This window comes from Dermacentor variabilis, unplaced genomic scaffold (genome assembly GCF_050947875.1).
Source record: "Dermacentor variabilis isolate Ectoservices unplaced genomic scaffold, ASM5094787v1 scaffold_13, whole genome shotgun sequence".
Lineage (NCBI taxonomy): Eukaryota > Metazoa > Arthropoda > Arachnida > Ixodida > Ixodidae > Dermacentor > Dermacentor variabilis.
In genome coordinates this window covers 38611270-38630366 of record NW_027460291.1, presented here as the reverse complement: position 1 = coordinate 38630366, position 19097 = coordinate 38611270, and the positions used below count along the sequence as shown (strand labels likewise).

The 19097-nt window shown below is 47.1% G+C and overlaps 11 pseudogenes; all 11 read right to left on the bottom strand.

Moving 5' to 3' along the window:
* Positions 1 to 9207: 9207 nt before the first annotated feature.
* On the bottom strand, positions 9208 to 9383 carry LOC142566915 (U2 spliceosomal RNA; annotated as a pseudogene).
* Positions 9384 to 9455: 72 nt separating this feature from the next.
* Positions 9456 to 9635, bottom strand: LOC142566910 (U2 spliceosomal RNA; annotated as a pseudogene).
* Positions 9636 to 9702: 67 nt separating this feature from the next.
* On the bottom strand, positions 9703 to 9882 carry LOC142566900 (U2 spliceosomal RNA; annotated as a pseudogene).
* A 67-nt stretch (positions 9883 to 9949) lies between these two features.
* LOC142566919 (U2 spliceosomal RNA) lies at positions 9950 to 10128 on the bottom strand (annotated as a pseudogene).
* Positions 10129 to 10195: 67 nt separating this feature from the next.
* On the bottom strand, positions 10196 to 10375 carry LOC142566904 (U2 spliceosomal RNA; annotated as a pseudogene).
* A 67-nt stretch (positions 10376 to 10442) lies between these two features.
* On the bottom strand, positions 10443 to 10622 carry LOC142566899 (U2 spliceosomal RNA; annotated as a pseudogene).
* Positions 10623 to 10689: 67 nt separating this feature from the next.
* On the bottom strand, positions 10690 to 10868 carry LOC142566918 (U2 spliceosomal RNA; annotated as a pseudogene).
* Positions 10869 to 10935: 67 nt separating this feature from the next.
* LOC142566902 (U2 spliceosomal RNA) lies at positions 10936 to 11115 on the bottom strand (annotated as a pseudogene).
* A 67-nt stretch (positions 11116 to 11182) lies between these two features.
* Positions 11183 to 11362, bottom strand: LOC142566909 (U2 spliceosomal RNA; annotated as a pseudogene).
* Positions 11363 to 11429: 67 nt separating this feature from the next.
* On the bottom strand, positions 11430 to 11608 carry LOC142566916 (U2 spliceosomal RNA; annotated as a pseudogene).
* Positions 11609 to 11675: 67 nt separating this feature from the next.
* On the bottom strand, positions 11676 to 11855 carry LOC142566908 (U2 spliceosomal RNA; annotated as a pseudogene).
* Between the last annotated feature and the right edge of the window lie 7242 nt (positions 11856 to 19097).

Genomic DNA, 19097 nt, shown 5'->3' with positions numbered 1-19097 from the left:
CTGTGCCACCCGCTTTATTATAACCTCAGGTGCTCTCCTGAGGCGTCCGTTTGCCGGATACACGTGCCCTTCTTGAGCAGTGCTTGTAAAAAATGCAATTGATCGTCCTGACGAAAAAAGCGAAACGCGAGTTATACAACACCAGCCAGAACCTTGCCCCGTCAGACACAGCTAGCGATCAGCAAATGGGGCGTGCGTGCCCATGGCGTCCCTGCGCGGGCAGCCAGCGGCGGAGCGTAAACAAACTCGATCGCACTCCACAATGCCGGCATGTCTAGGGAACAAACGCATACAACACGCGCTAAGAAACCTCCTCCGTAGTGCCTAGGCAGAGTCATATATTCAAAGAACAAAGGCCCCCACATTTTCTCTCTCGCACTCGCTCTTACTCCCGCGTGCGCAGAAACGTCAAGCGCCGCGAGAAACGCCACGCCCCGCATAACCTACTAGCAGTTGTAAAAATGCAGTCCGGCCTGAGAAGTAGAGGAAGACGACGCTGTTCCATCCGTTATCACCTCCTCTCTGTAATTTTTGCATAGGTTTTGCTATTCATTATGTAAGTTATTTATATCCTTGCCAGACGGCCGTATCTTTAAGTCGGTACTCTCCCTATGGGAAGGGCACGGCTGCTCAAGCACCGGCATCTTTAAAGTGACAGCGCCATCCGAAGGAAAACAGCGTGGGGGAGGCGGCCATGGCCTCGCAAGGCGTGGAGCTGCCAGACATCAGGGACGATCAGCCGTCCAGTGCGTCATCATCGCTCAGTGGGGACGATTCAATTATCGTCGACCCTGCCTAGGAAGTGGCTGATATGGCGGAAGTGGACAGCGACGGCTTCAAGGTGGTGAGTCATCGGAAGCAAAGAATGGTCGGAATCCCAGTGGTAGTTTTGCCAACAGAGAAAGGTGTTGATTTGAGAGAGCGGAACCCTATCAGGCTCTTCGAAGCCATTAATGTACAGCTGGGATTTTGTCCGATTCGCAGTCACTTCACAACGCAAGGTGCTCTTCATCTAGATATCGCAACGGAAGAGCAAGTTGACATTCTTCTCCGGTGCTCTCAGAGTGGTGACATAAGAGTTAAAGCCCGGTTGCGCTACTCCTACATCACTAACACATATGTTATTAGGGGAGTACCAGTGTGGTATTCGGAAAGCGGCCTTCTTGTCTACTTGAAACCGCAAGGTGTTCTGCACGTGAAGCGTCTGATGCGCCGGATGGAGACTCAAGTAAAAGAATGGGCAGCGAAACCTACTAACTCTGTTGTGCTAACGTTTGCTCCCAACACCGAGCACCCCGAAAAAATTGACCTCGGTTTTACCGAGCATGCAGTCAAAGAATTCGTTGAAACTCCTCCCCGATGCTTTAGGTGCCAACGCTTTGGCCATGTAGCCAAAGTTTCCATCAAGGATCAACGTTGCAAACGATGCGGTGGCGCCCACGATTACAAAGCCTGCAAGGCAGATTTTGCTTGCGCTAATTGTGAGAGTGACCATCCAGCGAGTTTCGGTGGCTGCCCCTTCCGTGTAAGCGCCTTACACCGTCGAGTGTCCTTCATTAGTGGTCCCAAACCACAACCTACTGAGAAGCCCATACCTGGAAGTGACGAGTTCCCTGCCTTGGAGTCGGAAGTTCGTGGCGTGGTAACAAGCAATGTCAGTGAGCGACCTGACCCTAGAAAGACGGCAAAGTCCACTGTGGGTGAGTCGGTTGTTCTATCTGCTTCAGCAAAAAGTGTCCAAGTTCCTCAGCGACCAGATCACAGCCAGACTCGACGACATGGAGGACATTACCTTGCCTCAAAAGAGATGAAACCAGCTGCAGTGGCCAAGAGTGGGTCCCAGTCCGCATCTTTTGTTGAAGTTGTGAAGCAGTGCGTACAGAAAAATAAGGAGCTCAAAAATCTGGATCTGTCCGACCTTCTGCGATTGTTGTTTGAAGTCGCGCGTTCATATATTCAAGCGATGCAGACTGGCAACCTGAAGAAATTTCTATAGCTCGTTCTTTCCTTAGAGTCCATGATTACCACATTCACAGTGAACTTTACATTATAATATGGCTAGTTTTCTTCAATCTCATGCAACTAAAAATCACCGAAAAGTGCCGTTTATTCTGCAATGGAAGGGCGCTGGAATTATAAGTCGACTAGCAGAACTGAAGTTATTTTTGAAAGAAACTTGTGTTCCAGTATTGGCCCTCTCGCAGGCTGCAGGAGATCTTTGACTGGATGTGTCGCCCACAAGAATTGCAGCATAAAGTCATTTCCCGCAGGAACTACCGCCCTTTAGATATGAAGAACGATTCCTCATGTGGCTTTGAACGTCATCGATCTTTGCACCGATAGTATTCAGGAAGCGGCTGTGAGGATACGGCTCGGCTTCCGAACTCTTTCTGTTGCATCCGCATACGTGTCTCCGCGGAAGAAGGTAGCAATGGATTTGTTTCTCCAGCAGCTTTGTGACCGTTGCCCAGTGCCCCGAATTATCTGGGGTGACCTCAATGCCCACCATTCTGTCTGGGCTGACAGGAACACAAATTCCCACGGACGTAAACTTGTACAAGTTATCGAAAGTTTGGACCTGTGCATGGCCAATGACGGAAGTCACACTTTCTTGCGGCCTCCAACATCAGCCACATCTGTAGACCTAAGCTTCCATTAACCTGACGTCCGTGTGAAGTGGTCAACTGCACCTGACCGCATGGGAAGTAATCACTATCCAATTTTAGTGTTTACAGCCGACTTCCATATGCGCGGCTCTCAAATTAGCCATGTTGTTAATTGGGAGAAATACTGGGTGCAACTTGCATGTGTTTATGGTGATGTGATAGACAAAATGATTTCTGGTAAGATGGCTGCTACCAAGGTGGTCAAGTGTCCTATTCATTTTCCGACTCCGGATTTAAAACTCAGGAACCTTTTCGCAGCGCGCAGAAGGGCGGAGGGACAATTGATGCGGAAGAATTCAAATTCAAATTCTTTATTTCTGACTTGTACAAATACATACGGCGGAGGCGCAGAAAAAGCTGCCAGAAACAGCTTGACAAAGCCGCAGCCCCCTTTCGCTTGGCAGTGGCTTCACAGCAAGGCTTTCAAAACGAAGGTAATTGCAGTCTAATAACAGTTATACAATAATCAACAAGTACAAAAGAAAACAACAAAATTATGCAATATTTGAACAATATTCACCACAAAGAAAAGCGAAACCTACATGGTAACATACATAGCACGCAAAGCACTGTTTGACTCACTGAAGAGATCAAAATTATTATATGCATAAGCATTTAAGAGGGAAGGAAGAGTGAATTGTAGGCGTTCTCTACAGAAACTCTCTACCCAATTCTCCGCATGCCTTGTCTTGTAGGTTGCTTCTCGGGTAAGTAAATCAGCAAGGTAACGTATGTGGTTTATGTTTCTCCGTGTTTCCAGTTTAAACCGAACACTTAAGGGATCTTCAGCACACTACTTTGCAAAAAGATATCTACGCTCGGTGAGCCCCAGGGGACATTGTGAACATGACGAAGGAACTTCTGCAAAATGTAAATGCGCTGAAGACAGTAATTGTGGCTGTTCCCCATACAAAATGAGAATAGTTTAAATAGGAGCAAAAAGGGAATTGTAAAGGAGTAATTTTATTGGCCTTGGAAGAACGTATCTGAGCCGGCCTACGACCCCAGTTATTTGAGCAAGTTTCGTTGTGATACGGTCCATGTGATGTTTCCGAGACGTACAGGAGGAAAAAGCTACTCCGAGTCATTTAAATTACTCAACCACATCTATACGTCGTGAATTCAGCTTAATCTCGAGGGAGGAGGGAACTGGTTTATTTTTTGGGCGGTGTATGACAGATTGTGCCTTCTTTTCATTTATACGCGTGCACTTGGATTCAGGCCATTTTTGTAATTCGTTCAAAGTGTCATTGCATTCCCGAACACGAAGATCTAAATCATTTCCAGCAAAAAAGATGCTAGTGTAATGAGCATGGATAACAAATTTAGCAGTGAATTTAATGTTGGAGATATCATTAAGGTACATATTAAATAGTAATGGTCCCAATATACTGCCCTGTGGAATGCCAGAAGTAACATATTTTAGTTCAGATTTCATATTGTCTATACAGACAGCCTATTTTCTATGTGATAAATATGATTTAAGAAACGTTTGAGCCTGTTGCCGAAAACCTTAACACTCTAAGTTATTTAGGAGTACAGTACGAGTCGAACTTTTCGCACTCAATGCCATTAAACACCAGGAAAGCAACGCCTCTCCCGCGGTGGCTGGAGCGGTTAAAGTAATAAGTTTTATAGTTAGTCATCGTAAAAATGTCGGAATCATTGGTGCTCCAAGTTTCACTTAGCATTATCAAAGAAAAAGTAAATGAAAATTCGCCAAAGAATTCTTCTAAACGCGTTGTCTTGTTCTTTACAGAGGGTGCATTTAGCTGAAAAGCCTTAAGCAATGTCGGCGCGATACATGAAGTATTGTGGTTCAGGTCATTCGGCAGATAATAACACATCTGCGGCATTTCGATAATTTTTAAAGAGGAACACAAAAGACAATATACAACAGTGCTACAATCAATTCAAGTCGCCCTTTCCATTCTCATGGATGGCCCTCACACCCTCACTTTTACAAACGAAAAGTTTTTCATTGATATTCCAAGTAAACTTATATCCTTTATTTTTGGCGCGTTCTTTCGTTGCCTGGAGCAATTCTCTATTGCGGCGTGTTAGCTTTCTTGTACGAAAATCGCTGGCTCGCTGTACTTATGGTTCTTTCTATTCTTGATCCATTTATCTCTTATTGCTTGCTTCGTAAAACAAGCAATGATGCCTGGCCCCTTATCACGTTTAGCGGGAATTCGATGAACAGTTGCAATGTCTGATTCCATCAAGTAAGGCACTCGAAGTTTATCAGCCACGTTATTTAATACGACTGTAGGATCCTCGTTCGCTAATTCTTTAATCCCATGCAGTTCCAAGTTCAGCTGCCTGCTTCTAAATTCAAGGTCATGTATTTATTTTCCAGGTTGAGCTTGGGCGACCTGATTTAGGTCATCTTTCTTCTCAAGCTCTGACATCTTCTTTTTCATGTCCTTTATATCAGCCTCTTGATGCCAGAACTTTTGCTCGATCTCATCAAACCTCGTTGCTATGAAGTTAAGAGACTCTTCCATGCTCTCAATTTTTCCTGCCAGGGGCATCAGCTGTTCTAGTTTTTGGTTAATTGACAAAAGGGCAAGTTTAATATCTCTTTCAGAGCCATTACTCTCTTTACCGTACATGTTGCTACTTCCAGCACTTCTGCATGGTGAGCATTGCCACGTTTTCTTTGCAGCCTCGTTCTTTGATTTGAAGGATTTTTCAGTTAAACCAGCACATTTTCTAAAGTGATAGGCGTGCTCGCACTTGGAACATTTCACACGTGTCTCATCCTCGGAGATGAGCAGGCTACATGTTTTACAAGAATCATACATTGATCCAAATGTACAAAGGTAATTGCACGATGCAGTTTAACAATACTAAGGCAAAACAAATGGCAGCAGCAGCAGCGAAGGTACTATAAAATAAACATTATGGAAACACAGTGCTACTAACATGCAAAAAGAGCAGGTTTTTTAGACGTTGTGCACGGCTTGCTGCCGCTGCTGCCAAGTGACCGGCCGCTACATGTGCTCCGCTTTTCTTTCGTCGAGCTGGCTGCTGGTTGCGCATGTGCAGACAAGACTGGCAGGCCATCCCTCGTCGCAAGGCCAGATACACGTGAAATTTGCAGCCACGGGCAGGTCCTCGCAAAGGCAGATCCACGTGAAATTCGCAGCCAGAAGTCGACGCAACAATTGAAGCCTCGAAGCGGCCTCGAAGCGGACAACGCTGCAAAAAGAGCAGTTTTTTAGACGTTGTTCACGGCTTGCTGCCGCTGCTGCCAAGTGAAGGGCTACAGATCCTTGAAGACGACCTCAAATAGGCTTAACTCTGCCATTCGACGCCATACGAACAAGCTCTGTAGGTCGCAGTGGGCGACCTTCTGCGCAATCTTCATTTATTTATTTATTTATTTATTTATTTATTTATTTATTTATTTATTAATTAAGTACTGCTAGCCTGAATTCCAGTTCAACCAGTTCTAGAGAGACTGTTTTCTCACCGATGATGAGAATTTGGCGAGTCATTGGCAGTCTTAATGGTGATTCTCGTCCTGGTAAGCCTTTCGAAGAGCCTGCACGGCGCAAGCAGAAACCTCTCGCGTGCTTGGTAGAGGAATTTGCAGATGCAGTTGTACGTGCAAGTTCAGGAACTCATTCCTGAGCTCTGCCTGCAACATCTATGTCTGTTACGGGCGCCCCGTTTACACTTCGAGAGCTACAGACAGCACTCAGTAGCCTGCGGCGTCGATGTGCACCAGGTCCTGACGACATTACCAACCCGATGATTCAGAACCTACCTCTGGAACACCGGAAGACGCTCCTAAGCTATCTCAATCGAGTGTGGGAGACTCGCGACGTTCCTCCTTCATGGAAGGTGGCTTGGGTTGCCCCACTGCCGAAGCCCGGCAAAGAAATGACAGACTTGGTCTCGTATCGTCTTATAGCACTAACTTCATGTTTGGCTAAGCTCATAGAGAAGCTAGAAAGTATGCGTTTATGGATGGCCCGACCCGACGGCATAACCTACTGTGCCCTATGTAATCTTGGCGAAGAGGCTAGGAAAGGGCTTCTGCTCTTGTTCAAGAGCTCCTGGCAGACAGACACGGTTTCCCAGGAGTAGAAGACCAGTCACCTCATTCTAATGCTTAAGCCTGGCAAGTCGCCTGTAGACAATGCACCATACCGACCGACTGTGCTTGCCAGCTACATCAGAAAACTTATGTAGATGATACTTCTAGCCTGATTAGAATGGTGCTTTGAACATTTGGATGTATACCTGCAGGCAGTAGCCAGTCTCAGGCGTGACCGTTCTTCCATAAAAAACGTTGTCGACTTGGTGACGTACAGTACTATCAGAGGGAAGTGAAACGTGAACAGCATTGTGCGTGGCCCGAGAATAAGTGAAGGTATAGTGTGCGCCGTCCAGTCATCACCTTAGACAGGCGCACACATCCGATTTGGCCGCACTGCGCTCGTTTGGGAGTCAAACAGCCAAACGAGCTCGGCGCGCCCACGCCGGCCGCCGTTGCGGCTCCTAGCGATACCGCGCTGCGCAAGTTTGTCGATCGAAAGAATGAATGTGGCGCACAAGCGGCAAAGCACATGAGCGAATCTATCTCTTATGATGACAGCGCAAACTGCGCCACGTTCACCGATCAAGTTTCATTTGGCGTCGACAGCACCTATGGTTTCGGTGAACTGCGTGACAATACTCTCCGTAAACTGCAATATTCGAGCTTCTGCTTTCGTTTATTTTCTCCCTTTCGAATGTAAGAACCAGAGCAGAAGCGAAAAGATCCCGCAGTGCGGCCAAACCCGATGCGCGCGCCTGTCAGTGGTGGTGACTGGACGGCGCACACTACACCTTCACTTATGCTCTGGCCACGCGCTCCACTGTTCACGTTTCAAGCGGATAGTACGTCGCGCACCATAAGTCCTGCAAACGATTATCTGCTTCCCAGTTTCTGGTTGTTAAAGCCGCATACGGTAACGAAACACACAAAACGATCTTGAGCACGTTAGAGGCAGTAGGACAAGGGGGCAAAATCTCCTTATGGATTAGTATGCCAGAGGCGGCGCCAAAAGGTTGCCGCCGTGGCCACAGTCTATTCAGGCCGGCTAGCCATGGTGCCGCGGAATCTCGGGAGCGGCAGCTACCGCGCCCGCACAGGTTCAGCGCGCTAACGTGCTGGAGGTGTAGTTGTAGAGTCTATAAGCCTTAGTGGCAAATACCCACTCTAGGGGATTGACCAATAACCGGGCAGTTCCATATAACAATAAAGAAGAAAAATTAGAATATACTGTAAACAAAATTTTTGAATAGTTATACATGGGAAGTATTAGTGGAACGTGTTGATGTGTTTAGTTTACCAAGGGCTAGAAGTACAGCTAAAATCCTGCCAGTAAGATCGCTGTGAAGTCTGGGCGGCGAAGAGATAACGATGAATCGAGAATATGAGAAAATATTCCGATTGCACACATTTCTTCATTTTAGGAAGCATCAGGGGCCATAACTGTGTTGATCAGCATGTGAAAAAAGTAATCATTTGAGATAATGGATAGCATGCGGTAAGATAGCGCCTTTGCATTTTTAGGGGAATATCATTCAACAGAACTTTAATGGAATGGGTGTTAACACAAACAATTGTCTCCTCACAAATTTGGACGTTTAACCGATCTAGGTGAGTTTGTATAAAAATAATTTGTGGCTGGTGGAATCGCGGCTAGTAGAAGCCAAAAAAAAAAAAATTCGGCTGGGAGATGAAACCTCTCAGCCTACATGCTCGGGGGCCGTCTTCTCCGTCGTCCAGCTCCGGAGGCGGTAGTCGCGCCGCCCAAGTAGCTACCCACGAACCCGATCCTTTTATTGTGATAGCAATTATGTGGGCAATCCAAGCGCATTTCTGCCGCCGCCGTTAACGTCGTAGTGAAGTTCTAACACGATAACATCGTCGCCGCGTGCCGTACGTGCGAGTGAAAACTTGCGCGGGTCAACCGACGATCGCGGCTCAATCTCGCACGCGCGGGGAAAGGCCGGGCGCAAGCACAACATCTTCTTTAGCGCGCGAACCACGGGGGGAGGCGAGGGAGAGGGAGGCGGCGTTCTACTGCGACGGCTGCTGCTTACGACGCAGCCGTGCGGGCGCCGTATCTTGAAAGGGATCTGCGCTATGGTCAAAGCGCATGCGCAGAGCGCCGGTAGCGTCTTATGCGCTGTGCTTTTGACGTTTAGTCCGCATTTAAGCGAGAGACAACACGGAGGTCAATTCGCTCGAATCAGCTTCCACGCTTCCTAACTCCAGCGTTTTGCCAGCGAGTTTCCGCGGTCATCGAGCGCAATCTGTTCCTCTTCACGTGTGCACGCGTGACACCGTGCTTGTTAATTTAGTTACTAAGCGAATGTTTACAACATGATACTGCCGATAAATCTATTATACCTACTTAGTATAGCTGTCTACTAATTTGCTATTGCAATCGATGCTTCGCCTTTCGACCCAAACAGAGACTTTTTACAGCGAAGCTGTATGTGGTTAGTTTCCAGCGGATAGATGTGAGTAGACCAAAAACCGCGGGCCGATCCCGAGTTAGTGCAACACCGGACCGACCCGCGTGTGAGGTGAAGCAGGCTTCGAGCACTCCGCCAACATGCAAAAGTAAGTTTAATATCTTGGGTCCAAATACAACCCGTATCTAACATTAGACTGATAAGAAGAGATACACTTTTACCCGCGTCGGCCATGTCTACGTTCGCACCGCCCTCTCTTTGTTGGCGTTCCAAGCACTTCGGCATCTCCTTTCCTTTCCTTTCACTTTCCCTTGGGCCGATCACGAAGATAGTGAAGAACCGGGCTGACCCACGGCGGAGGTGAAGCAGACTTCTAGCACTCCGCCAAGCTGCAAAAATAAGTTTAATATCTTGCGTTCAAATACTACCCGTATCAGATATTAAGCTGAGAAGAACGCATACAACACTGTGACCTGCTTCGGCCATGTTTAAGTTCGCACCACCCTCTGTTTGTTGGCGTTCCAAGCACTTGCGCATATCACTTCCTTTCACTTTCCTTTGGGCCGATCCCGAAGATAGTGAAGTACCGGGCTGACCCACGGCGGAGGTGAAGCAGGCTTCTAGCACTCCGCCAAGTGGCAAAAATAAGTTTAATATCTTGGGTTCAAATACTACCTGTATCAGATATTAAGCTGAGAAAAACACATACAGCACTTTGACCTGCGTCGGCCATGTCTACGTTCGCACCACCCTCTCTTTTTTGGCGTTCCAAGCACTTGCGCATCTCCTTTCCTTTCACTTTCCCTTGGGCCGACCTCGAAGATAGTAAAGTACCGGGCTGACCCACGACGGAGGTGAAGCAGGTTTCTAGCACTCCGAAGGTTGCAAAAATGAGTTTAATATTTTGGGTTCAAATACTAGCTGTATCAGATATTAAGCTGAGAAGAACACATGCAACACTGTGACCTGCGTCGGCCATGTTTAAGTTCGCACCACCCTCTGTTTGTCGGCGTTCCAAGCACTTGCGCATATCACTTCCTTTCACTTTCCTTTGGGCCGATCCCGAAGATAGTGAAGTACCGGGCTGACCCACGGCGGAGGTGAAGCAGGCTTCTAGCACTCCGCCAAGCTGGAAAAATAAGTTTAATATCTTGCGTTCAAATACTACCCGTATCAGATATTAAGCTGAGAAGAACGCATACAACACTGTGACCTGCGTCGGCCATGTTTAAGTTCGCACCACCCTCTGTTTGTTGGCGTTCCAAGCACTTGCGCATATCACTTCCTTTCACTTTCCTTTGGGCCGATCCCGAAGATAGTGAAGTACCGGGCTGACCCACGGCGGAGGTGAAGCAGGCTTCTAGCACTCCGCCAAGTGGCAAAAATAAGTTTAATATCTTGGGTTCAAATACTACCTGTATCAGATATTAAGCTGAGAAAAACACATACAGCACTTTGACCTGCGTCGGCCATGTCTACGTTCGCACCACCCTCTCTTTTTTGGCGTTCCAAGCACTTGCGCATCTCCTTTCCTTTCACTTTCCCTTGGGCCGACCTCGAAGATAGTAAAGTACCGGGCTGACCCACGACGGAGGTGAAGCAGGTTTCTAGCACTCCGAAGGTTCCAAAAATGAGTTTAATATTTTGGGTTCAAATACTAGCTGTATCAGATATTAAGCTGAGAAGAACACATGCAACACTGTGACCTGCGTCGGCCATGTTTAAGTTCGCACCACCCTCTGTTTGTCGGCGTTCCAAGCACTTGCGCATATCACTTCCTTTCACTTTCCTTTGGGCCGATCCCGAAGATAGTGAAGTACCGGGCTGACCCACGGCGGAGGTGAAGCAGGCTTCTAGCACTCCGCCAAGCTGCAAAAATAAGTTTAATATCTTGCGTTCAAATACTACCCGTATCAGATATTAAGCTGAGAAGAACGCATACAACACTGTGACCTGCGTCGGCCATGTTTAAGTTCGCACCACCCTCTGTTTGTTGGCGTTCCAAGCACTTGCGCATATCACTTCCTTTCACTTTCCTTTGGGCCGATCCCGAAGATAGTGAAGTACCGGGCTGACCCACGGCGGAGGTGAAGCAGGCTTCTAGCACTGCGCCAAGTGGCAAAAATAAGTTTAATATCTTGGGTTCAAATACTACCTGTATCAGATATTAAGCTGAGAAAAACACATACAGCACTTTGACCTGCGTCGGCCATGTCTACGTTCGCACCACCCTCTCTTTTTTGGCGTTCCAAGCACTTGCGCATCTCCTTTCCTTTCACTTTCCCTTGGGCCGACCTCGAAGATAGTAAAGTACCGGGCTGACCCACGGTGGAGGTGAAGCAGGCTTCTAGCACTCCGAAGGTTGCAAAAATGAGTTTAATATTTTGGGTTCAAATACTAGCTGTATCAGATATTAAGCTGAGAAGAACACATGCAACACTTTTACCTGCGTCGGCCATGTCTACTTTCGCACCACCCTCTCTTTTTTGGCGTTCCAAGCACTTGCGCATCTCCTTTCCTTTCACTTTCCCTTGGGCCGATCCCGAAGATAGCGAAGTACCGGGCTGACCCACGGTGGAGGTGAAGCAGGCTTCTAGCACTCCGCCAAGTGGCAAAAATAAGTGTAATATCTTCGGTTCAAATACTACCCGTATCAGATATTAAGCCGAGAAGAACACATACTAAACCTTGACCTGCGTCGGCCATGTCTACGTTCGCACAACCCTCTTTGTCGGCGTTCCAACCGCTTGCGTATCCTTTCTTTTCCTTCTCCTCTCCCATGGTGGCGGTCCCGTGGAAACGTCACGCGCGTCAAGTTCGGTCCGGCTTCTCGGGGCGGCGGTCCCGCCGTCCGCGCAAATGCATATAAAAAACACTGTGAATGAGTCCGTACCTATGTTCGAAAATCTGATTCACCTCTGTGTCGTATGCTAAACAGCTTCGTTTGTCATCCACCTTCCCAGAGTGGAATGACTCGTGGTTTTTTCATACTCACCGAGGATCGCGCAACCTCCCAAAAATACTGTAACTGCCGGGTCCCTCAGGGTGAAGTACTGAGCCCAACGCTCTTCAATCTAGCACTCATTGGAGTCGCTGATATCCTTCCATGCACCGTTCGGGTCTCCATCTATGCCGACGAGATTTGTAGTTGGACGTCGAGTGTGACACGACTTCAGCTTCGCACTCAGCTTCAGAAGGCAGGCGCTTTAACATCACCCTGCCTTCGGGAACAAGGAGTTCAAATATAGCGTAGAGAGAAGCATAGAGAGAAGCAAAATAAACACTCAACGAAACATTCACCACAAGAAATACCATACACTCAGAGCTATGAAATTACTGACAGCACTTGAGTTAGGGGCAGACTATGAGCGTGAGCGCAACAGTTCGACTTGGAGGGGCGGAGACGAGGCGGCGAAAGAAGTGGCGTTGGTCTCACCACAATGTCGATGTAGTTGAGCAATGAGACCACGACCAGACCATACCTCCGGCTTGCAGAAGGGACGCAGGCGGCTTGGTAGCACGGGCAGATGGAGGCGGCGTCTCGACCAGGCAGCTGGATGCGAACTTGGGCCCACAGCCCGAATGCTCTGACTCTACCTGCGGGCGCAGAAGTTCGCCGGCTTCGGGTGGAGTAGTCCGCAGGTCGTGTTGGGGAAGAGTAGCGACGCCTGGGAACAGGATGGCAGGAGGCCCCGGTCAAGTGAAGTTCTATTGGCTCGGGTCCGGAGCCCGACGGCCCGTCTTCAACTCCTGGACAGGTGGCTGATCTTAACCCTTGTGTCGCTTCCTCGACCTCTTCCTCTCTTTCGCCGGCGCGCCTCGTTTTTCTGTCACTCTGGCCTATTTGGTTTACCTGATTGGCGCCTGGGAACTTCGTTCACTTTCCCAATTAGTTAGTTTTCCTTTTTGTTTTATCTTTTTAGCGGCGCGTTTGCGTGCTTCACGCTCCTCGACGTCGTTCACTATTCAACACTGACTTCGCCTCCGCTACGTTCACTCTTTGTCGTTTTCGTCTTTTCTTCTTCTTCCGCGACTCTATATTCGCGACTTGATGCTGCTGCTCATCAGGGAAACGGTAGCTCCTGTATCTGTGAGCAACTGAAGCGGAGTGTTTGCAACAATCACTCGTGTGCAACTTATTGTCGATTGGGGTCGGTGCATGTATTGCTAGCCCGAAGGAAACTCTACTAGCTGACTCTATTTTAGCAGACGAAGATGTGTGTTGTACTCTTGCAGCAAACGCTTAATCTGTTTGGTTCCGCGAAGGGCAGACTGACGCGTAACGTCGCACTTTCTTAATGACAAGTTTGGACACGCAGCTCGGATCGAATTCTGTGGGCTGAGTTGATTTACATCGGTAGTAATAGATTGTAGCATCTTGCCTTTTTAACCCCTTGGCCAGCACTAGGTTGGCCGCGCCGAAACGACGAAGGAGCTAGCATCCCGATGACCATCATGTTGCACAATCGGGGAAAGAATGAAGCGGCTGGAGATACCATCTTGCCGCTCCATAGGGACTTAATGTACGGAAAACCTTCGAAAACTTGGAATTCTTTCTTGACTTGCTGAAGGTTTCGTCCTATGTCTTCTACTTTTTTAAGCATGAACGAATGGCTTCCCTCGAAGGGAAGTCATTCTAGAATTTCCGTTGATGTGAGTCCTAGAAGAATTTGCTCACGTAGCCACTCGTCGTGCCACGCTCCGAACGCGCAAGCCGGAACTAACTGATGCCACGCATTTACAAAGTCTTGGAAATTTTCTGCAGCTTGTTATTTCCGGTCCCTGAAAGTCATGCAACGCACGAAAGAGTTGACCCGATATTGGAGATGTTTGTCGAAGTCTCGAATGATGCCTTAGAACTGGGTGGTAGGGAGGTCCGCTTGCGACGTCAAGGCGTAGAATAGACGCTGACCCCCGAACCCCCAGTTCGCCAACAAAACTGATTTTTCCTCTCGCCGGTTAAAACCTCGAATCGTAGCTGCCAGTAGAAATGCCACGAACGCTCGCTTCTGCGTTTGCCAGGGTACTGCCGGTGCAACAGGTGAGGCAAGGAATGGCGGTGGCGCAAACTACGTGACGGAATAAGCGGCGGGAGCAGCGGCTGGGAATGCCGGTGTCAGAGCAGTAGTAATGGATGGCGTAGTATCATCCAAGCATCAAGTAAAAACAGGAGTGGTGGCAATCAGTAGCGAAAGTTTTACCACGTCGCCAAAGGTAGTGTCCGGCGTCGGGATGACGCCGGCCAAAGTGGTGGCCTACGGAGCGGAGCCTCCGTAGCTTGTTCATGGACCAACCGACTGCATACTTCATTCAACCATCAGAGAGAAGGTGCAAGACGGCGCGGTATGCTGTGAGAGCATATTTGACCGAAATGTTATACAACATTAAGCGTGGAGTGGCGCTAGTGATCAGACGCTTTGAAAACAAAACTGAGAACAGCACACCAAGCTTAGTCAAGCTGCAGCAAATCAGCTTTCTCCCGCCACCCCTTTCTCTTCTTGAGATGAAGGAACCCTGATTGACTGCTTCTTTTGGTCTCCACTATTGCTCAGAAGTCAGCTGATTCAGCTCTATTTTAGTGTAAACCCTTTGTATCTCGTTTTAAGAGAAAATCTAGTGAGTGAACTGCCTCGACAAATCAGGTGCTTCTGCTTTCATTCTAAGTATCATTCAAGCGTTACTTAACACAAAAGAATCGTGATTTTGCGTCGTACGCTGCTGGTCACGGCCTTGCCAATAGCGCCAGAGCCACTTGAGCACACGTTAATCCTAAGAGAATTCTGGACATTTGATAAGTTTTTGCATCATTAATTCTCAATTATAGGCGAAATTTAACAGTGACCATTTCATGCGTTTATTCGATCTCCATTTCGACAGGCTGAACGGTAGTACGAAAAGTGCACGCACAAAATTGTGCCTTTTCATATCGCAGTCCGACTGATAAAAGATGTCAACCGGGTCCTTCCGAAGGGAGACAGCGAGAGACTGGCGCCGCTTCCTCTCCAACTCGTTGACTCACTGCGTGGACTTTTAGAAAGACCTGGTATATCATGTCGCATTAATATGGTCGTTGCAACCATTTGATTGATGACCAATCACTTATATATTCTTAACTTAGTCTTTTGTTTTTATTTATGTTTCATTCATGGAGGTAGGCTTTGCGCCTCGTAGTACATTAGCAGACCATGCAGATGCAATAGCAGAACACTACTGCCTTTGATTCTCGCATGGCGATACTTTAAAATACCTGCTTAGCCGCTATGGGAACAAATAATCATAGGAACACATTATTTGCTATAGAGGTACACGTCTGCATTAGTTCTTCGGAAGGAGCTACCGAATTCGCGATGTCACTTGACAACGTGTGCTCTAGAGAGTAAAATTGCGTGATGTTGACGCAATGCACGAAGGAGCACGCTCGGCCTTCAGAGGAAGTTTCAACTTGCGGCGAACTCTGCTTTCCCTGTTCAAATGTATACAAACTGCAGGAATTATTTCTTGAGAGAACCAGTGAATCGATCTGAATGGAATTTGTTGCATTTCATTTCACAGACAAGGGAAATTTTAGCAACTGCGATCAGACAATTTTTCGGGCTTTGCAGGAATTTACCGAAAATAGCAGTTTCAAACAAAATGCCCCAGAAGTTTCCAAATCCGTGCCTGCTCGAAAAACGGATATCACATTTCCATAAACTGCATATGTTACAGTATCTAAAGGGGACAGATTTGATATACGAGTTTACAGCATACGCGAACTTCTTCAACCCAAGTCCTGCTCCTACTCCCACATTAGTTGTGCATTTCAGAGTGGCGTATAACGCATGAGATTTGCACCCTTCAGATGTATTATAGGTGCACATTGCAAAACTGTGGTATCGCTGTTTATTACTAAGAAACAGAATAAAACCCTTGATACTTCAGCTTTTATTTGTTGATACATCGACATATTACAAGACCTCAGCAGGGTTATTATTTCATAATTTTAGTAACTTCAAAGCATTCACGCTAAAGGTGCTGCGTTTGCCGCCTGCACCAGTGCTCAAAAAGGTGATTGACAGTGCGGACAAAAACATATTTTCGTGGCCATAATTCATGTCCGCACTCACTAAATGGCAGCGATAATTGTGCAGGATGCTTACATAGCGACTGAGAGTTATTTGAAGTTTGAAACTTCTTGTGGCCTAACCCCTTGTAACCGAATATTTCTGCTACAGGCATCCTGTCGCTCTTCGGAGCACCCTTCCTTTTTACGCCGTGGTTGTGACCCAATTCGAAAGGAATTACCCGCCAGAGTTATCCCAGACAGTTGAATTAACGACGTCTGCGTAGCCGCGAAAAAGGATGGTTAATTTTAGCGTTCAGGGAACGGGTGTACGCTGGAGCATTATTTTTTTTGCCTCATTTTCATTGCAAGCAGCAGGAGGTAAACCGCTGTCACAACTTTTGCATCTGCTCTCCAGCTTAGGCTTAAACTTCTATAACGATCAGAACCCAGCAATAAATGAGAATCCTGGAGCTTTTGCTTTCCAACGAACTTGTACAGCACAAATGAGAAATCGAATTTCTCGACTTTGACTACGGCACTCCGATTCTCTGAACTTGAATGCCATCTGGTGAATTTTTATCGTAGTTATTAAGCCGTCCTCACGGACTCGTCGTCGTCGACGTGTAGTCGTCGTTACGAACAACTTCGCATGAGAAAAAGTCGGACATCTCAGTAGGACTACACGACAAGGCTTATATATTTCTGGATTGAGAGAATAGTCTCCCAATGGTTTCTTTCTTTCTCAGCTTTTCCAATCGACTTTGCTCTTCTTGTTATTTCTTTCATCTTCTGTAGCTCAGGGTTTGGCGAGATATGTGCGGGTGCAAATATTTATCGATTGTTCCCGCGCTTCTGTCATTCGTATTCTTGTTGGCGTGTGGTGGTCGTGTGGTTGCCAGACAAAGTTCGCTGTACTGCAATAGACACGTTCTCGACATTAGAGTGCTGGTCTCACGAAGGTCTTCAACTAATCAGCCAGGCTTTCAAGCTACATCCCATCGCCCTCACCCTCACACCCTCCCTGTGGTGTGTGCATTAGTGGACATAATGTGAGCCATCGGCACGAAAAGAGGCGCGCAAGTGTCAAATGTTTCGAGTGCAGTCAGTTTGACTAGTGCATTCTTTACCACTTAGGAACAAATCAAAAGGGAAAAGTTGGGAAGTGCCACCATGGATCCCTCGTGACCAAGACAACTGGCAGCCGGGTACCCCAACCCTCGTACCCCCTTCTCGTTATTAGCCCAATGGGTTAACCGAAGCGTTTCCCACTTGTTAGTCGCAGTTGAGTGAGCCTGTGTAAAGCATAGGCACTTTGATCCACACATATGCTGGAAACATGTAACTACTGGCTTCTTCTATAGGTCACATTGAGTGGACAAATGAGTGCCAAACTTGCCCCCCGCAGTTGCAATTCATCTGGCACATAAAAATGCGCGAAAAAAGTGGTCCAAAAGGGCAGAAACACATGAATTGGAATACTAGTAGGTTGCTTCGAATTTCAGTTAGCCTCAATAAAGCGAAATTCTGCACATCCTTACTAATGCAGATCTGTTATGAAAATCGGTCCACTTTACTTCTATTCTGAAATATTTTTAAGCACCAAATTATAATGTTTGGGAAAAATATGACCCCGCTCTTCTGAACATTCTCTTTTAATCGAGTATTTCATTGAGTGCGATGTCTTGAACTTGAAAAGCAGTCAGTGTTTGCTGCATATAATTAACGTCAACAATTTTTTAAATGGCATGCATACTGCGCATTCCTGTCTATGTCATTTCTTTTATTGCGGTATAAACGAACAAAAAATGTGAGAATTTTCACCCGTGTTTTTCTATGTTTGACCGCCGGCTTGGTATATTCAATTTCTGTACTGTGTCGCATTCTACTGCATGCGTGGTCCCTTCGCTGACGTTCGGCCTTTTGGAATCTTTAAAATTTTTACAACAGGAGAGACGGTGCATCATTGAATATATTATAATTATGAAAAGGTGCCCTTAATGCGGATTAGCTACTACGGTTTCTACTATTGCGAACCAGGTCATGGGTTCGATTTTCAGCCCTTGTGCTTGCCATGCCCATGGATCCTGCATGCAACTCCTAACGTAAATACGCGGGGTTGTTTGTGGCTATCACCCGCCGTGGTTGCTCAGTGGCTATGGTGTTGGGCTGCTGAGCACGAGGTCGCGGGATCGAATCCCGGCCACGGCGGCCGCATTTCGATGGGGCCGAAATGCGAAAACACCCGTGTGCTTAGATTTAGGTGCACGTTAAAGAACCCCAGGTGGTCAAAATTTCCGGAGTCCTCCACTACGGCGTGCCTCATAATCAGAAAGTGGTTTTGGCACGTAAAACCCCAAATATTATTATTATTTGTGGCTATTGTTTTTCCTATTATTGTTATTCTTATTACGGTAATTCACCAAGGATTTCATTAGTAGCAAATTGGCGGCCTGATGCCGCTTCATCTTCGAAAAGGAGCCTAGAACGAGGGACAAGGTGACAAAGGGAGACAGAACCTACTCTCCTCGTTGCCGAGTCCTTCGTTCGAAGCGCCCTTTCCCAAGATCACGAGAGGTCGTACGGATTATTCAAAAAGACCACAGCAACAAAAATTCCAGTATTTATTAAATAGCAAGTGATCATGGCAGGTAATATTGTAATCCTCCCGAATGTAGCCAGAAGCTACGAAGGAAACCCATACGGTTTTCTCAGATCCCGGACTAAGGCGAATTTTTCTTCAACTGTGAAGCATTATTTCCGAGAAACCCGTATGGGTTTCCTTCGCAGCGTCGTGCTACAGGGTGGATGACAATTTCACCTTTCATTAATACTTCCTCCACCTTGTGGGATTCAGGAGAACTGATTTGCAAGAGCAAGTGATATAGGAAAGCAGAATTCATGCT